This window comes from Mirounga angustirostris, unplaced genomic scaffold (assembly GCF_029215605.1).
Source record: "Mirounga angustirostris isolate CCGP_5_RB_7025 unplaced genomic scaffold, mMirAng1.0.hap1 SCAF_1, whole genome shotgun sequence".
Lineage (NCBI taxonomy): Eukaryota > Metazoa > Chordata > Mammalia > Carnivora > Phocidae > Mirounga > Mirounga angustirostris.
The window spans coordinates 124,106,645-124,119,615 of record NW_026991709.1 but is presented as its reverse complement, the minus strand read 5'-3'; positions in this window follow the sequence as shown (position 1 = coordinate 124,119,615).

The following is a 12,971-nucleotide window of genomic DNA, read 5'->3' as shown; positions in this document are numbered from 1 at the left end:
GATAACAGTCCTTGTCTCACAGGGTTGTTAGGTGATTAAGGAGATAATGGGCATAAAGGAGGTAGCATGGTCCTGGCTTGTGGTCAGCGCTGAATGAAAGGCAGCCCATAATAAGAGCTGACATCACTGAGCCCCTACTCTGGGCAAGCACCATTCCCAATGCTTTACTCACATCTTCTCATAACACTCCTGTGGCACAGCTCCGCTACATCGTCTATTTTACAGATGAAGAAACAAGGCACAGAGGAATTAAGTAGCCTGCCCAGGATCACACAGGCAGGCGGTGGTAGAACCAGGGCTTGCAGCAGGCCATCTGGCTCCAGGACCTGGGCTATATAGCCACATTAGTAACACAGAATTGTCATCGGAAATGGAGAAGCAAAAAGAATAATGACAGGCTATTTACATATCTTTGTGCGCACGCGCGCACGCACACACACACACACACACACACACAAATAGGAACTCCGGAAGGATACACAATTTAAAAATTATAATGTTGGTTGCCACTGGGGAAGAGAAAGGCAAAGAAGGGAGGAATTTTACTGTATATTTACTGTGGATTTTGAACCATGGGAAGGAATTGCCCGTTTTAAAAATGAATAAATTAAATTAAAATTTAAAAATAGAGGAGTAGGGCAGGAGAGACCGTTTTCAATATATTTATTTCTGCAAGCATTTATCCCTGACGTGACGACGGAGGAAACAGGCCCGTGGACAGGTGACTGCAGAACATGCTGATAAACCTCCACAAATGTGAGTATAATGTGCTCTGCAGTCCCTGAGGAGAACCTGGAAAATTCTCCATATCGAGAAGTCTGGGAGACCTCAGAGAGAAGGGAGTTCTAAGATGAGCTCTTTCCAGAACCCATGGCCTTGAGTCAAGTCATACATGAAATAAGAGCCCATGCTGATAAGTCTTTCTGCCAAGCATGGTACTAGTCCCCTCACACAGAGGATCCAAATGAATTCATGCAACATCCTTTTGAAGTGGGTACCATTACCATCGTCTCTATTTTCCAGGTGAAGACTTGAGACTTAAAGAGGTTGAGTACTTGCCCAAGGAAGAGCACACAGCTGGGTGATGGAGCTGGGATTTAAAGGCAGCCTTCACCAGAAACCACTGCCCTCTGTCACCCTAATCCTCTAGTGGCAGCCCCTAAAGAGACTGAAGAATGATGGGGTGTGCCAGGGGGCACCCGAAGACAGATGTCCCTGCTGAGAGTCCAGGCAGTAGATGGGTTGTGGCCAGGCATGCTGTCAGGGAGGGGACACCAGGTGGAGGGTCAGTCTAGTCCTAGAGTCCCCACTGTGTGATGCCAAGGCCCATTTCTCTGGGCTCTAATTTCTGCCCCCACAGAGCAAGGAAATAGAAGTGATGCTTTCTAATGGGTTCTGGCCATAGAAAGTCCATCTGATCCTGGGCCTGCATCCTCAACTCTGCAGCTGCCCCTCAGACCTCCCTTGAGCAGCACCTACTGGGTACAAAGAGCTAGCTAGCTGTAAAAAAAAGAGAAGCCTGGACCCTGCTCTGGTGGGGAGGAGGGGTAGCCAGGGACTTACTGTCTAACTGAGAAAAGAACATCCACAAAACACAGTGCAAAAGTCACATGGCTGCACATGAACCCATTCCCAGTGGCACGCACAAGACTGAGGCCAAAGCCCCATCTGTCCTTCCTAGAACACCTGGGTGCAGCTCTACAGTGGAGCTTCGTGTTGGGTTTTGCAGGTGCAAACCTGGTTTTGATGAGAATAGGTGGAAGGACATCACAGGTGGAAACAGGAGTGAGAAACAAGACCCAGGCCCTATTCTAGGCTGTACCTGAGAGTGTGCTGGAGGAGGATGCACGAGTATCCTGATAACGCAGGCCTGGGAGGAGGCAGATGGGGCAATTCAGTGCAGGGCTGAGGAGTTTAGGCTCCATAGGAAAGGGAATGGAGAGCCATGGCAGGTTCTTAAGAGAGGGAATAGCTTGATAAGAATCACCTATAGGGCACGCCTGGGTGGCACAGTCAGTTAAGCGTCTGCCTTCGGCTCAGGTCATGATCCCAGGGTCCTGGGATGGAGCCCCACATCGGGCTCCCTGCTCAGTGGGGAGCCTGCTTCTTCCTCTGCCTCTGCTGCTGCTTCCCCTGATTGTGCTCTCTCTCTGTCAAATAAATAAATAAAAACCTTAAAAAAAAAAATCACCTGCAAGAAAATTATTTAAGAGCTATTCCTGTCCTAAACAGATGACCACTACAGTGTCCAAGCTGAAACCCAAACTGCATAATCTAATCACAAGAAGGAATATTTAAAACCAGGGAAGTATACAGTGAACACATCCCATACTTCCCACTCTGTCCAGGATTCCTCCACACCAGCATTTCAAAAGTACCATAATACTCATAATACTCATTCCAGAGAATGAAAATAGGTATTACATATATATATATATATATATATGTGTGTGTGTACATATATATTTATGTATGTATGTACATATATTACATATATGAGATATATATGTCCAATTTTAAAAATTAATAGTAGCTAACTATAAGCCAGGAATTATTTTAAGGTGATCCACAAACATCCTTTTATTTAATCCTCTCAACAACCTCAACCCCTCGAGTAGGTGCCATTAACATTCCCATCTCACAGATGAGAAAACTGAAGCACAGGTAACATTAGTAACTTGTCCAAGATCACTGTGGAGGAGTACAAGTTTATTCCAGACAGTCTGGCTCCCAACCCTGTGCTCCTAACCATCAGCTTATCCACTAGTCACAGTTCAGAAACACCAGGTTAAACAAAATTGAACTGTTTTCTATCCTGGGAGACTTCTCGGAGCCTTCCCCCATCCTTGCCACTTCAGCTGTGACCCAAAACCAGTCGACAGAGCCTGGGGGAAGCTGAGGATGTGAGAAACCCCACAAGGCACCCATAAAAGCAGCGGGAGACATTACTTTCATTCCTGCTTCATGGTGAACACTGGAGTTAGGGAAGGAGAAGGCAGGTCACCAGGGGGGAAAAGAGGGCCACCGTAGCCATTCTGCGCCCATAAGAAGGAACGGGAGATGGGAGCAGTTGAAGTTGCAATTATTTCTCTAGGTGACCTCCTCTTCTGTGACAAAAGTCAAATGTTGCTCCTTTGGTTGCTGGATCATGGGGAGGTGACAAGAGTTCCAAGCCCAAGGACCCTGGGAGGATCCAGAATGGTGATAAGATGGGTAGGGGCAGAAGCTAATTACTACCCAACACAGAAATACATCACCATTTTAACAACCAGCCCTGGTTACCAGCACATTTACATGTATTCAGCTCTTGACCATTTCCAAAGCCCTCCATCTCATTTGATTGATGGGACAACTCTTGAAATCTCAGCAGGACAGACTTCATCATTCTCATTTTGCAGCTTAGGAACCTGGGACTCGACCAGTGAGTAAAAGAACTGGTTCTAGAAATGCAGTCTGAATCCGATGCTTGCGATATTGCCACAAGATGCCCCAAGGTTTGTCCTCAACTGGGCCATGATTGCCTTACAAGAAGCAGTGGCCCAAGGGCTGTGCAGTTCTGCCCCAGCCTTGTCACTTTCCAGATGCATGACTCAACCAGGTCCCTCTACTCCTCTGAATACCATGTCCTCATCTGTAAGTTATACGTGCACTGGTACCCAATTCACAAGGAGATTGTGAAGATTAAAGACATAGCATCAGACAGCCCCTGGCCCAGGCACTGACACATAGAGATAATAATCACGCACAGCTCAGTTCCCTCTCTGAGGTAAGGGCCACTTCACACAAACTGGAAGCGCTCCATTCAACAGGAGGAGGCAGCTTCTACATCCACTGGCCCCTCTGGCACCAGCACCCCAATGGTCCTTTGGGAATTGGTCTGTTCTCACCAACACTTCACCTCACCCATGGCTCAGAGGTGAGCATGTGGCCTGGGCAGCCAATTAAAGTTTTCTATCCCAAGGATACAGTGATTGGTCCAGAGATGGACACATGACCCAAATCCAGCCAGTGAGATTCATTTGGGGTTTTATGCTGACACTATAGGTAAATAGTTCTCTTTTCACTGGGCTGGAAGCTGGTAGGGTATGAATCTGGGCCTACCGTCCCAAGACCCACCACACACCGTCGCAAGCACAGAACCTGCATGTGATCCAACAGCAAGGGTGGCAGAGCCGAGAGGCCAAAAAGGCACATCCCAACAGCACTGAGTGCGTAAATGCAACCGTGCCTCTCAGTGAAGTGTGTGCTAAAATGTCCGTTTTTACTTAACTCGGTTAAATAAATTCCATAATCCTACATAGCTAAGACTAAAAGGAATACAGGGTTAATACTGAGCAGGGTGTGTGTTGGGGGGGAGGGGTAAGGAGAGTAGACAGAGCTTATCCACAGGTATGGAAAGACAGAATATTAGAAACCTTACAACTGGTCATTTTCTGATATACCTAGTACCCCACGTGAACACATTACATACCCCCCTACACACGAACATCACACATACCCACATCCCACGTATACCTACACAGGCACACCCCACATCCTCACATGTAACAATGGCCGACGTGTGCGTCTGGCCTTGGAGATCAGGACAAGGCCTTTCCAGCTCTGTTCTGCTTCCTGTCTCATTGCTTCCATCCACTGCGCACCACTGTAGGAGGGCCACGTGGTGTGCCAGCCCCCTCCAGGCCCACGATTCTGCCACTAGAATTCTTCCCCGCTTGCTCCCTGCCTCCATGCCTCCGCCTGTCTCAGCCCCACAGAACAGCTCTCCTACCTCACAAAGCTGTCCCTGACTCATCCCACTCCAACCTTGCCAACTTCCCGTCACCACTTGGCTATTTTGCACTTCCACAGAAGGCATAATTTGCACTTCACCCTGTATGGTTTATACATATTTTAACATTATTTTAGAGGCAGCATATTGAGGGTGGTGAAGAGGCTGGAGCCGGACCAGGCTGGGTTCAAATCCAACTACACCTTCACACACAGTGAGACTTTGGGCAAGTCCTACCCATGCTTTGACTCTCAGGTCCCTCATCTGTGGACTGGGGATTTGACCACTACCCATGCTACTTCCCTTTGAGCTTCTCAGCAGGACAGAGAAAGAAAAGGCACGAGAGGTCTCATTAAACCGAAAAGAGGTGTCCATGTCAGTGGTGAAGATGGGCATGTTTTTGGCAGTGTGGCAGCACTGTAGCCTCCTGATGGCTCGCTCCTGACCCCTTTGCCTTGCCTTTCTCCAGATGCTCTCCTCTCTTGGAGGTATTGAAGAGCCCATCAGCTGGCGCCCCAGTTCATAGCCAGCTCAAGCCACCACATGCTATGAGCCTTATGGGCCCAGGGAGTTACTGACTCTCAGCCACCTGGTGGTGTTAAAAGGCTGAGCTTTCCTCTTAAAATCTGTTTGGGTTGGACCCTTGGAGCCAGGAATACACACTGGAGCTGAAAGAGACCCTTCTACCCTCTGCCCTTCACCTTGCTGGCTCTCCGTTGCTGAACTAGAAATTGCCAAACTACAGAGAGAACATGTTTGCGTGCCTTTGGTCTGGAGAGAGGTGGCCACATGGCTGGCCAAGGAAATGAAGACCAACAACCTATTGCCGGTAGGGGAGGTGGCCCACTGGTGCTCTTTCATGGGACGGTGACTGGAGGGGAGTTTTTGTCTCCTCCTGAGGAAGGAGGAGACAGCCTAAGGACGGGCACAGCTGATAGATACTGTGGGCTGGAGGAAGGAGGGTTTGGTTCGCAAATGTGTCTGCATTTATATCCATTCACTCACTGCTTCCTGAATTTTTTCATTCAACAAACAAGAATCGGGTGCCTGCTCTGTGCCAGACATTGTACTCAGAGCTGGAGATGCAAAAATCACATGAAACCTAGTTCTCTGTTGAAAGGAAGCCCACATATAGTGAGGGAGGCAGATAATTAAATCGACTACTATGAAGTGAGGTGACGACTATTATGACAGGAAGTAGAACACGGGAGGGGCTGACCCTCACCTCGGGGACTCAGGGCAGGCTTCAGGGAGGGAGCTGATGTTGGAACTGAGTCAGAAGTTGGAGGTGGCAAAGGGTGGAGTGGAAAGAGATATCAAAGAGATAGTGACTCCCTCCCAGAGCGGATTCTAATCTAGTCTTGCTGAGTAGGAGCTGGGAGTTGAAGAAGAGGAGGAGAGCTCAAGACACAGGCAGATGCAGGGAAGTATGGAAGAGCAAAGTTAACTGAGGATTGCCAAGTCGGTTGTGATTCCTGTAGCAAGGGGCGCTGGGAGAGAGGAGGCAAGGAGCTCAGTCAGTCTTGTACTGAGCTAAGGAGTTTGGGCTTTCTCCTGAAAGCAGGGGACAGCCCCTGAAAAGAGGACGGGACGTGAGCACATATAAAATTTCCAAGTAGTGCTTTTTGGGAATCCGGAGTGCTGTTAGACTATACCACATAGGAAGGCAGAAACAAGATAAGGAAAATCCTCAAGGCATAAAGAGTTCGGTGGAAAAGATAAGAAGGAGAACCCATTTTCCTGGTTTGCTTCCTGATGGCTTTGCCTCACCCTATGAGTGGGTCTCAAATTGTGGGCCAGGGACCGACAGCATCAGCACCAGCTGAAGATTTGTTAGAAGTGCAGAATCTTAGGCCCCACCCCAGACCTACAGAATCAGAAATTCTGAAAGGGGAGCCCAACAATCTGGTTTTAACAGGCTCTGCAAGTGATTCTACTGTACTCTCCAGTTTTAGGACAACAGATTTACCCCAACCGTGGCTGCACATTATAATCACCTGTGAAGCTGTTAAAAAAAAATTTTTTTTTAAGCCTGGGTCACACCACTGACAAACTGAGTCAGAGCCCAGGGACTGGGGATTCTAATGAGTTTTTGGAGTGAGGGAAAGAACCACTGGCCCAGAGCAGTGCTTCGTGGACTTTAATGTGCAAATGAATCCTCTGGGGGCCTTGTTAAACTGCAGACTGATTTGAGAGGCCTGGGGTGGGACCCAAGATTCTGCTTTTCTAATAAGGAAATGTTAGTGCTGCTGGTCTACAGACCTCACTTCCCAGTCTCCTTGGACCATCAGCTTCAACTACCACCTGTATATTAGTAACACTCACTACATCTAGTCCCACTCGGTCTTGAGCTCCTAACCTGTAAGAAAGGTTTCCGGTTGAAGAACCCACCCCCCAGCCTCAAACTCAACCCTTTCCTAACTGACCTCATCCTGTCCACCTCCCCCAAAGTTCTACCTACACTGTATGTTCACCATCTCATTGAGTCAATCCCATCACTTAAACCAGGCAAGGTGGCGCCCTGAAGCCAAAGTAAGACAAAGTTAAGAAAGTATTACCCAAAAAGGGCAACCCCAAAGCCCCAGACACTTGCCCCACCCTCTTTCCTGGGAATGCCAGCCCCCTGCAAAGGACCCTCCCCCGTATTTGTGGGGATTTGTGGGGTTCCCAAGAGAGCCCTTGAGTGTGCTCTGCCAAGTCCTTGGGGTATCTGTCATTACTCAGGATGTGACAAAACAAAAGGTCCTTGGATGGGAGGGTGGAAGGGTCCCAGGATACTTTGGGGGAAGGTGACAATGACAACTTTCTTTAACTTAATTATACTTCCTGGGCCCTGAACTCAGACTCCCAGGCTCTGTAGGATTTCTGAGGGCGGCCTGCAGGTGGCCCCACCCACCCAGCCCTGGCAAATGTGAGCGTGCAGCCCTGGCAGTTACATGGCCACTTGGCCCTAATTCCACTCAGGGCCTCCAACCACTTTTCATGCACCACAGTGTCAAGGCCCTGTCCTCAGGGCACCCTTTTCTAGGGGTTCTCAGCATCTGTATTAGTTTCCTAGGGCTGCTCTAACAAATTACCACAGATTGGGGGACTTGAAACAACAGAAATTTCTTGTCTCAGTGTTGTGGAAGCCAGAAGTCCAAAATGAAGGAGTCTGCCAGGCCACACTCCCTCCAAAGGCTCTAGGGAGACTCTTTCCTTCCTTCTTCCAGCTTCTGGTGGCTCCTGGTATTCCCTGGATGTGGTAGTATAACTCCAATTCTGCCTCTGTCTTCACATGACCTTCTTCCCTTGTCTCTCCACCTCTCAAATCTTCCTTACCTTTCTCTTACAAGGACATCAGTCATTGGATTTAGAGCTCACCCTAAATCCAGGATGATCTTATCCCAAGATTCTTAGCTTACTTACATCTGCAAAGACTCTACTTCCAAGTGAGGTCATAGGTACTAGAGGTTAGGACTTGGGCATATCTTTTTGAAGGGACACGATTCAAGCCACTACAGTGTCCATCCCTGTTAAAACATGGTGGCCAGAAGAAAGCTCAATACTCAACTTCCCAGATATGAGTGAAGGGGTACACACCCTCACTTCCTGTGATCTGAATGCCATGTTATTAATACAGACTGAAATCGTGTCCCTTCATTCTCACCTCCTCTCACCTCTGATTGATCTCATTACTGATAAACTGAGTGCAAACAAAGTCTTCCCCACCTGGCATTTGTGCAATTGGTGCTTTTGAACCTAAATATAAAAGCTTACAAATATCTCTATTAACTTTCATCTTATTGGTTTTAACTTGCTTCTAGACTGTCAAAATCACTTTGAATCGCTATTGTATTTTCAAGTGCAGAATTTTCCTTTCCAACTTGCTATTATCACAAATTCAGTAAGCATGCCTGAGGTGTGCAGCAGGGAAAAAACCCTGGACTCTGGAGTCAGAGAGCCAGACACTAGTCTTAACCTTCTACATAACTGTAGGAAAGTTCGGTAACTTCTCTGGATCCCAATAAGATGACCTCTATAGTCTCTGCTAGCTCAAAATTCTGTAACTAGTGAAGTATTTAAAACTTCTAGCCCTGGAAGCAAGCAAATATCTTTGTTTAAAGCCTAGCTCTATCACTTATAGGATGACCTTGAACCAGCCACATAACCTCCCTGTGCATCAGTTTCCTCACCTGTAAAATGGATGATGTTACAGTATCAGTATTTATAATTATATAATTATACTATATACATATATATGTTACATATTATATATAGGACTATGGTTATAATAAATATATAAGTATAAAGTACATAGTAATAATAGTATCTACTTCATGAGATTGTTAGGAGAATTAAATTAATGAATTCACGTAAGGCACTCAGCTCATGCCTGGCATATAAATAAGCACGCAGTGAATGTTAGCTATTTTATTCCAGACAAGCAATTAGAAAAAAATTAACAGGACAAGACCATGATAGAGTAAGATAGAATCGAAGAGTGAATCCTATAAATGTTCTCTGGAAATACAGTGGCCACACGTCCTGATTTTCCAGGCATGATCCTGGTTTACTCCTATTGTCCCAGCATAATTGTTAACAGTGCCCTGTACCAGGCACATCTCAGATGCCCACTCAAGGAAGGACTTGCTGATCCCCTGCGAGGAGCAGTTACCCGGCAGTCTAGAGTGGTTACATCCTTCAGGACCACTTCAGCTTCTGAACCAAAGACACTCTGGCCAATGACTGAGCAAGGTGGTAGTACAAGAGCCCTGCTCTTTCCACTCAACACGGGACTCTTTTAATGGTCACTATTCTCCCCAGAGTTCCCCATTGAAATGACAGAGACTTGAACAGGCCTGCATTATAATTTCACAGCTCCCCCATCCAATCCCACTTCCCCTTCCTCTTCTTTTCATAGGTCTTACTCCCCACTGAAACATTTGCCCTCCTAACTCTTCCTCAGTGCGTGCTTGCTGGAGGACCCAGCTGATACAAGTCCCCTTTCGCTCTCAAAAAGTGAACTCATTTAGATGATAAATTATATGCTCACACTTAACCTGGTCCCTGCCCCACGTCCACCATCAAGGCTCCCTCAGTGATAGAATTACATGCAGCAGGGGCCCCTGGGTGGCTCAGTAGGTTGAGGGTCCAACTCTTGATATGGGCTCAGGTCATCTCAGGGTCATGAGATCAAGCTCTGCATCAGGCTCTATGCTCAGCAGGGAGTCTGCTTGAGACTTTCTCTCTCTTCCTCTGCCCCTCCCCCTACTTGTGCATGCACTCTCTCTAAAATAAATAAATCTTAAAAAAAAAGAGAGAGAGAGACTTACATGCAGCACACATTTTACCATCTTAATCACAGACATAACATGAGACTGCAAAGTCTCTGACTTGCTCAAGACAGGGTCACACAGGGATACCACTTCCACTGACCTATCTATCTGGAGATTGCATTACTAGCTCTGACCAAAATATGAGGTTAATTTGACAAAACTCAGTGAATCCATGGTTCATTTCAAATTATCACATCTTTCCTGTGTTCTACCAACCCAAACTAACTCTCCAGTGTAGGAGTTTTTCTGGCTTCCCAGCCTGTGGCCTTGGTTTGTATCCCCCAGTTCTCAGCAGGGCGCGTGGTTTGCTCTGGCCGGAGGCTCTGACTGCCTCCTTGCCCCTCTCAGTCCTGCCATCTCCATGCCTTCATCTTCGGGGTTGTGCATTTCCAGCCTGCAGGGAGAACAGCATAGTTCCAGGCTCCTGGACAGTCCATCTCCACAGCCCTTCCTGGGGTACACACAGGCCTCCTCTTGATGGATCTTCTCTGTGCCTCCACTACCCTGAGCCCCTGTATCCCCTTCCTCTGTCCTGTCCTCAGTCTGCACTCCTCCTCCCCCTGCCCCTCTGATCATCCCTGCTAATCTTGGAGCCCAGGTCAAGCCCCCTCCCTGCTTGGGAGGCCTCTCTTGCCCCCATAAGAACCGTGGTGTTTGAATACCATAGATATAGTCCAGCAAACTCGACCAAGCCTTTCCCTGCAGGCCTTTCATTTTACTGGGTAGTTTCTCTGCCATCCTGGCTGTGTTCCCTGGACCCCCAGCAGTCTCCCGTCAGTCTGAGGCCCTGCTCACCGAGGCCAGGCAGCCCATGGGTCCAGCTGGCCCCCGTGGAACAATGGTCCAGGGGATGAGGCATTTTCTGCCCCCTAAACTCCCTGTAAGCTCCTTCTCTTGAGGGAGGGTAGCTCGGCTGATGGCTACTGCAAGACCAAGGGCTTCCTTTGTACCTCAGCACCGACTGTAATGTCCTCCAGTCCCACCACACTAGAGCCCAGAGAGATGGTCGGGCACCCTAACTGCCTCCCTGCTGAAAGACACTAAACCATTAGCAGGAGCATAGGAGGGAGAAGGAGGGTTGGGAAGTTTAATGATCTCCTTCCTGCTGAGGTGAAATTAACTCATAACCTGAGGTAGCGTTCACACGTTCCTGCTCCCGTTTTGGCAGGCACTGGCAGTTCTCTCTCCCATAGACTCGCTTACTTTGCTATCCACAAGGACATTGCTTCTAGCCTTCCTAATCTTTCTCGTTCATTCACTCATTGTGTAATGCGTTCAGTGCCTTCTGTGTGCAAGGCACAGAGTTGGGCATCTGAGCCTCAGACTTCAGGGCCCCGGATCTAACTACTCTATTGCCCCCGAAAGCATCTTGGTGTTCTTCCTCCTCCCTTCCAATCTTAAAACACCTGTTAGTGGTGCCTGGGTGACTAAGTCGTTAAGCGTCTGCCTTCGGCTCAGGTCATGATCCCAGGGTCCTGGGATTGAGCCCCACATCAGGTTCCCTGCTCTGCGGGAGGCCTGCTTCTCCCTCTCCCATTCCCCTTGCTTGTGTTCCCTCTCTTGCTGTGTCTCTCTCTGTCAAATAAATAAATAAAATCTTAAAAAAACACCTGCTAGCAAGTGCATCAGGAGACATCTCCTATCAGTAGAACCTGAGAGAATTGTTCTTGAGGACAGAGTGACCATGGCTCAGTAATAATATTCATTTGGTTATTCATTCAGTGAATACTTACCGGGTCCTTGTTGTCTATCAGGCACCGTGCGGACAGCTGGTATGCTGCTGAGCAAAAGAGACATCACCCCTGCAAGACCAGTGTCTGAGAGAGACATTAAACAAATAGACCTGTGAATAAGTTTATCATCACAAATGGAGAAAAGTGCTTGGAAGGAAAATAACAGGTTGTAAAACAGAGAGAATACAGGATTGGCTGGTCAGGGAAGGTCTCTTAAAGCTGAGTTCTGAGGGAGGGTCAGCTCTGACTGGGACAGGTTGAGGTGACCTCTCACTCCCTACCGGCCTTCATCCCCCACCTTCCAGCACGTTCAGGGCCCAGGGCAGAGAGCCTCCCCCAGCCACTGCGTGGAGCACTCCCTCCTCGCTTCAAAGTCCTGATCTCAAACAGGGGGAAAGGGTACCCCTCAAGCTGGGTTTTATGGCTTTACGTGTCTTCCAAAGAGCCAGCTCCCGGCATCTGCGCCCAGGAGAGGGGGCTAGCCAGCAGCGGCCCAGCCCCCAGCAGCCAGGGAATGCCGCACCACGGCAGGAGCGGAGCCTCCTTCCAGACAGGGGCTGTGGAATGGCCGCATTAAGAATGATTGTGGCAATAAAGTTCTATTAGCCATCTGGAGCAATGGTGCACACTCCAGGGCCCGGCGCTCGGTCGCTGATGGTTGCAGACAAATGTGCACAGAGAAGGGCTCTGAGGGACCGGAGCTGGTGCCTGTCTGGGATGGAGGTCAGTTAGAGGGGCACACCAGCCATGACCAGTCTGAGTGGCAGGGCACCGGAACACTACAGCCCAAACACCTGGCTGAATGCTGCTTCCATCTCAGATAAGACCCTCAAGAAAACCGTTAGGGTATTACCGTTTAGAAAACAGCTTGCCTTTCCTTGGATAAGTGTGAAAGATACGAATGAGGTATCAGAGATAATTAACCGGAAAGCTCCCTTCTCCTCCCAAGGCTGTTCTCTGACCCTCCCACAAAGGCCACCTCACTTGGGAGTCAGACAAAGCCAGGTTCAAACTCGGACATGGTCACTTAACTGGCTGTGTGACCCTGAGGCTTCCATAGAATCTCCGAGTTTCAGCTTCTCACCTGTACAATGAATACAATGACCTGGCTCTTCACTGGCTTCTGGAGGAGCAAGTGGAGTGCTCAGC